Below are 8,689 nucleotides of genomic sequence, written 5' to 3' on the forward strand. Positions count from 1 at the left end.
ATTTAAAATAATACTCACTCATTTCGGCGAAATACACTTAAATTTAGAGGCTATGTCAGCGCTCTATGGAAAAAAACTACAAATTCCCTAACTTTTATCTCCATTATTTATTCGGTAAAATACCACATTAGAATTAATTAGGTAGTACGGAGACACTGTTTTCAACTTTTGATGTACTTTCGATTTTACTAAACATCTTTGAATACCAAAAGAGTCATTGAGTCATTGTTCCAAGATGATTTTTATATCGCTTCTTCCTTGCTGCCAGAGCCGCTTTATATTAATGTTATTTTGGGAAACACCCTTTTCGCAATGTTATAGACTATATACTAGTTACAGATAGATTAATGATCCGGTCATGAGAATGTACTTGCTTTTGGTACTTAGCCTTTGCCGTATTCGTAGGAACCGTTTCTGACCTAATAAAGAAAATTTTAAATATTTAATTTATAACAAAATGCACTGAAATAGTCTCGTTCACTAAATGATGGTGCAAATAATATCCAAGAGAGATATAATATTATCCAAGTATAGGCTGATCCATTCCGAGGTTCCATACTTTTTTAAGGAAAAAACTCAGACACTTCATATTTAATGGGGGATTTTTATTATCATTCAAAAGAAAATTCTTTGCCATTTATTTTTTGAGGATTATCTCTTTCGAATGTTGGCCCCACCTCAGTGGTCCATCCGTTGAGTCCAATTTTCGATGACTCGTTTGGGAATTTCGACTGGTAACTGGGGAATGACACGCGTGATGTTTTACTGAGTCGAAGTGGGATTGGCCGCATAGACTGTAGGCTACAGGAAAAAGTCTATCGGTGTGATATCACACGATCTATATCACACGATGTGTGGAAAGTAGAAATGTGTTGAAACCAAATGTTGCCAAGATCACGAACTTCAATTTCAGACATCAAATAGTCGGTTATCATGGCTCGAAAACGGTCGCCATTGACGGTTCCGTTCTCACCGGTATCATTTTTGAAAAAATATGCACTGATGATTCCACCGGCCCACAAACCACACCAAACCGATGTTTTTTCTGTATGAAATAACAGCTCTTGAATCTCTTCAGATTGCTCTTCGTCCCAAACGCTCTTCGTCCCAAATTCCATTGTTTACATACCCATTGAACCAGAAATGGTCCTTACCGCTGAACAAAATTAAACTCGAAATCTTCGGATTTTCTTGGATCTTTTCAAGAACCCTTAAAGCGAAGCGATTTCGCTTGGGAAGTTCGAGCGGCTTCAATTCTTGCACAAACTGTATTTTACATGCTTTCAATTTAAAATCTCGACCTAAAATGAGCGAAGTCGTCCCATACACTCGTGAACACTCTCAGTTACGGCTGCTATATTTTTTTTCACTGGATCTCAAGACGGGTGATGGTGTTGCGAATAGTTCGCTCAGTAGGCCGATTATGTTGACTATAAGTTGAGCGAAGCGCGCGAAACATATTTCTTACACAACTTAAGCTTTCGTAATAAAGTTGAACGATTTGTAAACGTTGTTCAGGCGTAAGTCTTTCCACGATGAACTGCCAAACAATGCTGAACAAAAATAACAAGACAGCTTGATACACTCACGCGTGATCTGTCAAAAAAATAGCTGTTGAAAAAAGTACCTCTACTTGGATCACTCGCTATATGTATATCAATACTGTCAGAGTGATGAAACCATTTTCGTAATAGAAAACTTTACCGTTTTCGGTACATACCATCCCCAAGTCGCTCTCTTGATAAAGTTGGAAAACTTGGAAATCAGTCATCAACAGTTCGATCTTTCCCAATGTCATCATTTTGAATACCATTAGCTTAATTGGTTTCATTGTTTTCTCGAGCATTTGTTTGAAATGAGTGAGAAATCATATTCAGAAGAAGCCAGAACCAAATCCGAACTCCAACTCTATCATTTAAACAATTTCCGTATCAGCACAAAAAAATAAAAAATAAAATATAATGCAAATGATATTCTATAATTATGCAATAGCGCTTACAAAAAGACTAAAATATTATAAAATAAACGTTTCATAGCCCAATATTTTATAATTTTTAAAGCCTGTCCAAGCGCAGCACGACTTAATTTGCTTAGAGGCAATTAGTTTAGCAAATTGTAGACATATATATGTTAGTACATTTGCATATGTAGATTTCCGTTTCAGAAATTCCAACCCCCATATATTAATTAGCACGTTTTCACACCCGAAAACCCCATTAAAGCACTTGCAATTAAGCAAAAACAAAAGCAAATGCAAATGCTAATTTTTTGCAATTAAAACTACTGTGCTAACAGTAAATCCGCCTTTAAAAAGTTTATGGAAATATTGAAGCAAAAAATCACAAGTAATTAATATACATACATATATGCTTATATCTATATACTTATATATATAAATTAGTAGAGTTGAATTGTATCTATTATCATGTGAATTGTTCTCAAATTAGAAGCTAACTAAACGACTAAAGAAGTGTCGGCATTTTCATCATGACAAGGCAATAGCGTCACGCCCATGATCAAGGGAATACCATTATTTATAATTTAGACTTGCGACATACGCCTTGTATAGGGACTTATACGCACATACATATGTGTATGTGTTTACTTAAGGCACAGAGAGCTACTCAGGGAAGACTTGCAGATGGAAGAAATGATGCCACACACGCGACACAGCCGCCAACTGCTTTATAAATAGACACTTTCGTATTTCGCATACAAATTTTATTTTATTTTCGCAAAGCATTCGGTATTTCCAACAATTATAACGGAATACTTGGGACTAATTTTGATGTAGTAGACGACTTTAAGACACTAGCACTTGCGCCGCACTAATTTATTGTGCAATTATACACCTCCATAAGCATGTGTATGTATGAATGTAAATCAACAGCTGGAGCTTATCCAGAGATCCACACAGTCTAGTGATGATAGACAGTTTATTTAGCAGATAAATTTTAAAATAGCTCAGCCCAGCAGACATTAGGTAAACTCCGACGACAGCAAAGTATAGCAATGCCAAAATTTAAAAGTATATATGTATAAACCTACATAAGCCTAATCTGCCATACATGCTTAATTAGAATAAAAAAAAATACAAAATCCGCAAAGAAACAGATATTGCTATATGTATTGTCTATATAATCTACCTCGTTTTGTTTGTTTAGATTATAGATACGTTTGTATGTTTGTATGTATGTATGTATGTATGTATATCACTTTCTAAAAATTCAATTTCAATTGCTGATAAGCATACCGTTTCGCAGCGTCACAGGTGCTCACTGCGTCAAACGGTATTTATCTGTTTCCGTGGTGTAGTGGTTATCACATCCGCCTAACACGCGGAAGGCCCCCGGTTCGATCCCGGGCGGAAACAGTTAGTAACTTTTTTACTTAAATGAAATTTTATAAACAGATAATTTTTGTTAAAAAAATTTATTTTACGAAATACCTCCAACGAAATCACGTTACGTCACGTTCGTAATACAAAGAGGCCATTATAGTGAATACGAATACTCTTTACACTGATTTTTTTGGAATTATTAGTTGCGAAACTAGAATGATTTACAATAAAATAAAAATTAGAAAGTTGCCACCCAATTGAATTTTCTAAGTCAAAAACAGTTAAAATAAAAAAAATCCAAACTAAATATATTTATGGAAATCTATCACTCTTTTTAGTGAAAGGTAAAACTACACTAATTTACAATAAAATAAAAATTATAAAGTTGCCACCTATTGGGTATTTCTATGTAAGAAAATTTAAAATAAAGAAAAAGCATTACAAACTAAATTTGTTTAAGAAAGTTTATAATTTTTTCAGAGATTTTTTACAACAAAAAAATTAAATGGTTGCCACTTTTTCGAAGTTTGTAAGTAAAAAACAGTTAAAATAAAGAAACATTAAAAACTAAATATGTTTATGAAGATCCTGAAGGGGTTACCAGCTTTTTGAAGGTTTTTAGATTAGGATGAAAGGTCCACCGCAACAGTAGTCTCACTTAGAAAGCTTAGAACGCCGGTCCGTTGTGGTAAAAGTTGCACTTTAATCAAATTTTAAATATAGTTGAATTGTTACAAAACAAATTTCTAAATAAAGAGAATTAAGAAAGATTTCTATGGGTAATAATTTTAACAGGGTTGCCAACTATTTGAACATTTTAACTCGATGATATAATAAATAACATTACTAAAGGGATATCAAACGGAGAAGTATTCGAAGAGCTTGCATTTGAAGTACTTTTTTGAAGAGGGTTGCCAACTATTTCAAAATTTCATTAAACGAAGGTGTTAAATAAATAAAATATTTCAATTTGAGTATGAAACTAAATAAGTTTAAAAAAATGCTTTCATCTTGAGCAATTTTTCCATTTGGAAAAATCATATTGTGCAATTTACATACTGAAAAAAAAATTATAATAAAAATTATACTATAATAAAGTATTTTACCTATTTTTGTTTTATCTATTAATTTGATTTTTCAATACAAATTTTAGAAATATACATATATTCAAATAACTTTATCATTCTGGCAACACCAAACGTCGAAATGTGTTTTTCAAGCAAGACCAAGGAAATTTTCGAAAGTTTTTAGTCTTCAAATTTTTATATGTTATTTATATGTATGTATGTATGTATATATTTAGAGTACGATTCTGTCGCTCCATACATATACGAGTACATAGCTGGAGAGAGTATAGCTACATTTCTTTTGGTAACATTTTAACAGTCACTCGAAACATATTTCCCCAAATCAGTCAGTTAAGCAAAACAATCGTAAGATCAATACTGAGCTCAACCAAAAAAGTAAGGCATAGAGCATTAACAAAGAAATACTATAAAGTAAAAATATCAATAATATTACTTTGCCACAATGACAACAATAATAATAACAATAACAGCAATGTAGTGATAAAAATAAATACGCAACTCCCGTGGGTATACTCAATGGCTTGAATGACTTAGTGGATTTCTCGAAACAATTGATGCAAAAAGCCACAAGTAAGAAGCTAAAAAAGCAAATAGTAAAGCACAAACCGTTAGAAAGGCAAATGGAATGTTGTCGGAAAAAAGGAAAGAGAAAAGGCAAAGCAATAAATGAGCATTACTGATATTTTCATGATAATAGCTGACACTTATTTATATTTTGTTCCACTTCTTTACCGCCATAGCGACATAGATTTGCCTGGAGGATATAGAAAAATAATGATATAAAAAACTAAGCGCATAAAGGACATAAGAAAGTCAATAACTAGAAGTAATAATAAGCAGAGAGACAAAGGATTTTTATATCAAATGCAAGCATAAATTGTTTATTATTCGTTTTATTATATTTTATTCTATGATATAGTGTTAAATTATAATACATTCTATCTTTTATAATATATAATATATTATTTATTTTGTTTTTGGTAGTGGGAAATAAAAATTTACTTGAAACATGAAGATTATTATATTAATTATAATATGTAGTATTTTTACAGTTTAATATTATAGTGGTAAATTTCAAATTCTAATAAATTGAAAAAACACATTATAAATCGTAGACGTGCCTTTATTGCAATGAAGTATAATACTGTAGTCAGTTCGTGTATTGAATAAAACAAAATACGCGAAACATAACAATGTGGACTAAGTTTTGAGAATCTTTGGAGAACTCCTTCTGTAGTGACTTCAATGTCATGATGCGTGTGCAGGGACGCCAAACCAATCGATCTATCTTGAAGCATGTTCATCCTCAGCCACGTTTTTATGCGGCGAAGCGTCGAAAAAGCCAGCATTCCTCACAAGGAGTTTAAAGAATATGCGAATAAAACTATGAATTATGAGGTATAGGTCTACATCGCAGTTCTTCAACGTTTCCTATGCAGTAGTCGGTAACTTGTTGTCTTTTGATTTTAGCTTCTGCCCCCAATGCATGACGTTGTCATTATCCTTTAAATCTATTTATCAAACAGTCAATAAGATTTTCAATTTCTTTGGTTTTCAAAGCACATAATTTTACAGAAAAATGTACACTGAGACCTCACGCAGACTCTTCGTTTTTCTTCGTCAACTTTCAGTTCTGGCGCCATTTTTCGTATCTGAATAAATGGATTGAAAATATTTCTTAGCTTTTTGTCTTACAAGCAGCGCCTCTATCATATTTGATGCTTTTCTCATATCGATCGATTCTTTCTGAGTGAATGAGTTAGAGATAAAAAATCACGAAGGCAAAAAATCCCAATTATAAATTGTTGCTGTTTCCTTATTTTTCCAGTTACTAATTTTTCTATGTTGGAAGACTTGAAAGATAAACCGCGAAGAATATATTAATCGAATATATCAAAGATGGAGCAGAATGCAGCACCTATTTCAAGTTCTCTATCAAGCCACCTCGCTTCAAATTTAGCACTTTCAGTTACGGATCTAATTGGATATATTAACAATTTAATCTGCATTCGTTTGCTTCACTTTGTAACTTCAGTGGTATCTTAGCATTATTTCCCTCTTTGAATCCGCCACTGATAATATACATATATCGTAAGTATACGAGGGTTGCCTTTTAAAAGTATTGGAAAACAAAAAACAAATATTAGTAATCGAAAATCGCTTTATTGTTTTTCAAAATATTCTCCAATAAGATCTATATACTTTTGTTTACATTTGAACCAATTGTCGAAGCACTTTTGCCACTCTGATTGAGGTATCTGCAAAACATGCGTTCTGAACGAATCAATCGCCTCTTCAGGGGTTCAAAAACTAACCTATGACCTATTAGATTATTTTTTACGTGCGCGAATAAAAAGAACCCATTCGGTGCCAATTCAGGACTAAAAGGCGGATGATTTATCAAATTGATGTTTCGAAAACCGCAAAATTGCAATTGGTTCAGTCGATGTTTGAGAGCTCACATTATGGTGGTAAAGAGTGATCCGTCTTTGGCAGTCGGTTTTCCTAATTTTTTTAAAGACAACTCAGAATTTACTGCTCTGCGTTATTATCGTGGTATGGTTGAGAGTTGTTCCAAAAAAAAAACAAAACCGGCAACCATTTACTTCTCTGTGAAAACAGCTTTTTTTGGATTCGGGTTTTTTGAAACAACTATACAGTCGATTGCTGTTTACTTTCAAGCTACTACGCCTAATTTCACAGTTCATCATCCGTCACGATATCATAGAGGCTATGTTACAAAATTTTTTAACATTTCTCTCAACCAGTCTACAAATGGCATAATCACCCAATCATGCATCAATAGCATCAAATATTATTATTCCCTTAATTCTACTTAACGCCTATGTGCCTATGTATGCCGCAAATAGTCCAAAAATTGTGTGTATACCAACCTCAAGTCGAATTTCTTCTGCTTTCATTATTTTAACACGGAAAGCCACATTATTCCTATTTAATTAACTTCCTACACAAATTGCTCTAACAAATCATATATACGCATAATTACTGTAAAGTCAATTACTTACTTAAATATGTATTTAAATCCCCAACACTTTTTGAGTTAATTTAACAACATCTTGTAAATTACGCTCTTCATTATTTAGTACTTGACGCTGTCAATTACTTCCGCAATTCTTCGCTATTGACAACAGCAGTCGGCTACTAGCAAATACAATGACAATAAAAACCATGCGAGGAAGAGCCAAGTTAGAGGGGGAGGGGAGTACAAAAATATCAGGAAAATTGCGCGCACGCAGCACTTGAAATGTCAACAGCATTTCGCTACTCTCGCTTTCAAAATCGAAACTCCAATCCAAGTGACTTCAGTAAATATGTATGTGTGTACAGAGAAGTTGTACTTGTGCGTGTGTAAGTGTACAATAAAGATTTGTTTGTGTGTTTATTTGTGCCTTTGTAAATGGTGTTGAAAATGGGTGTGTTGCGTATACGCCATGGACGTCAAGAGCATCTAATCAAATAGACCGTATCGCAAGTATGTGTATGTGTAAGTATATGAGTGACAACAATAAAAGAATACATTTTCGGGAAGGAAGAGCGTTGAAAGTGAATGACTTGATGTTGCCTCATGCCACATGTCTTCATCGCAAGTGCTGGTGCTGCCGCTGCTGTTGCCGCTGAGAATATTGTTGTTATATTTTATTGCAGTACTTTATTTTACCACAACCACAACACTTAGGCATCAGCAATAAACCAACACAGCAACACATATTATAAAGTGACAAGTGTGTATGTTGCAAGTGCGAAAATGCGTATGTGTTTTTTGGAGGAGTCAAGAGTGTTATTGTTGGGCATGTGTTAAAAAGCCGTTTATCCCTTTATATAAAGTACGAGAAAAGAAGCAACAAAATATCGTAAAAACGTGAATTGTGGTGGGCGTGAAATGGTTGTGACAATAAGGTTGTTAATGTTGTTGTTGTAAAAATAACTAACAAAGCACCAAGAGACACTGCAAATGTTTGGATATACCCTTTAAAACAACAAAATGCACGCATACTAACACACAAAAATTATATTTAATATACATATACTCTGTAGTATACACTTAAAGCGTAAACAAACATGCCACAGTAAGTTGCAACTACATATTATTGTAATAAATGTTTGTACGTATGTAACTGTCACGTTATTCTCTTAAATTTTTCCCATGCCAACCGCCGTCAGCGCAGTGCTTCAGTGCAATGTGTGAAACAATGAAATTTATAGCATACTTTTTGGCGTATTAATATTATCTTTATTTTGC

At 33.4% G+C, this 8,689-nt stretch overlaps 1 non-coding gene across 1 annotated transcript; it reads left to right on the top strand.

Annotated features, from left to right (window-relative positions):
* Nucleotides 1-3,300: 3,300 nt before the first annotated feature.
* Trnav-aac (transfer RNA valine (anticodon AAC)) lies at nucleotides 3,301-3,373 on the top strand. The gene has a single exon. It is a non-coding gene; the product is annotated as a tRNA-Val (tRNA).
* Nucleotides 3,374-8,689: the final 5,316 nt, after the last annotated feature.

Source organism: Bactrocera dorsalis, chromosome 4, assembly GCF_023373825.1.
Source record: "Bactrocera dorsalis isolate Fly_Bdor chromosome 4, ASM2337382v1, whole genome shotgun sequence".
In the NCBI taxonomy this organism is placed as follows: domain Eukaryota; kingdom Metazoa; phylum Arthropoda; class Insecta; order Diptera; family Tephritidae; genus Bactrocera; species Bactrocera dorsalis.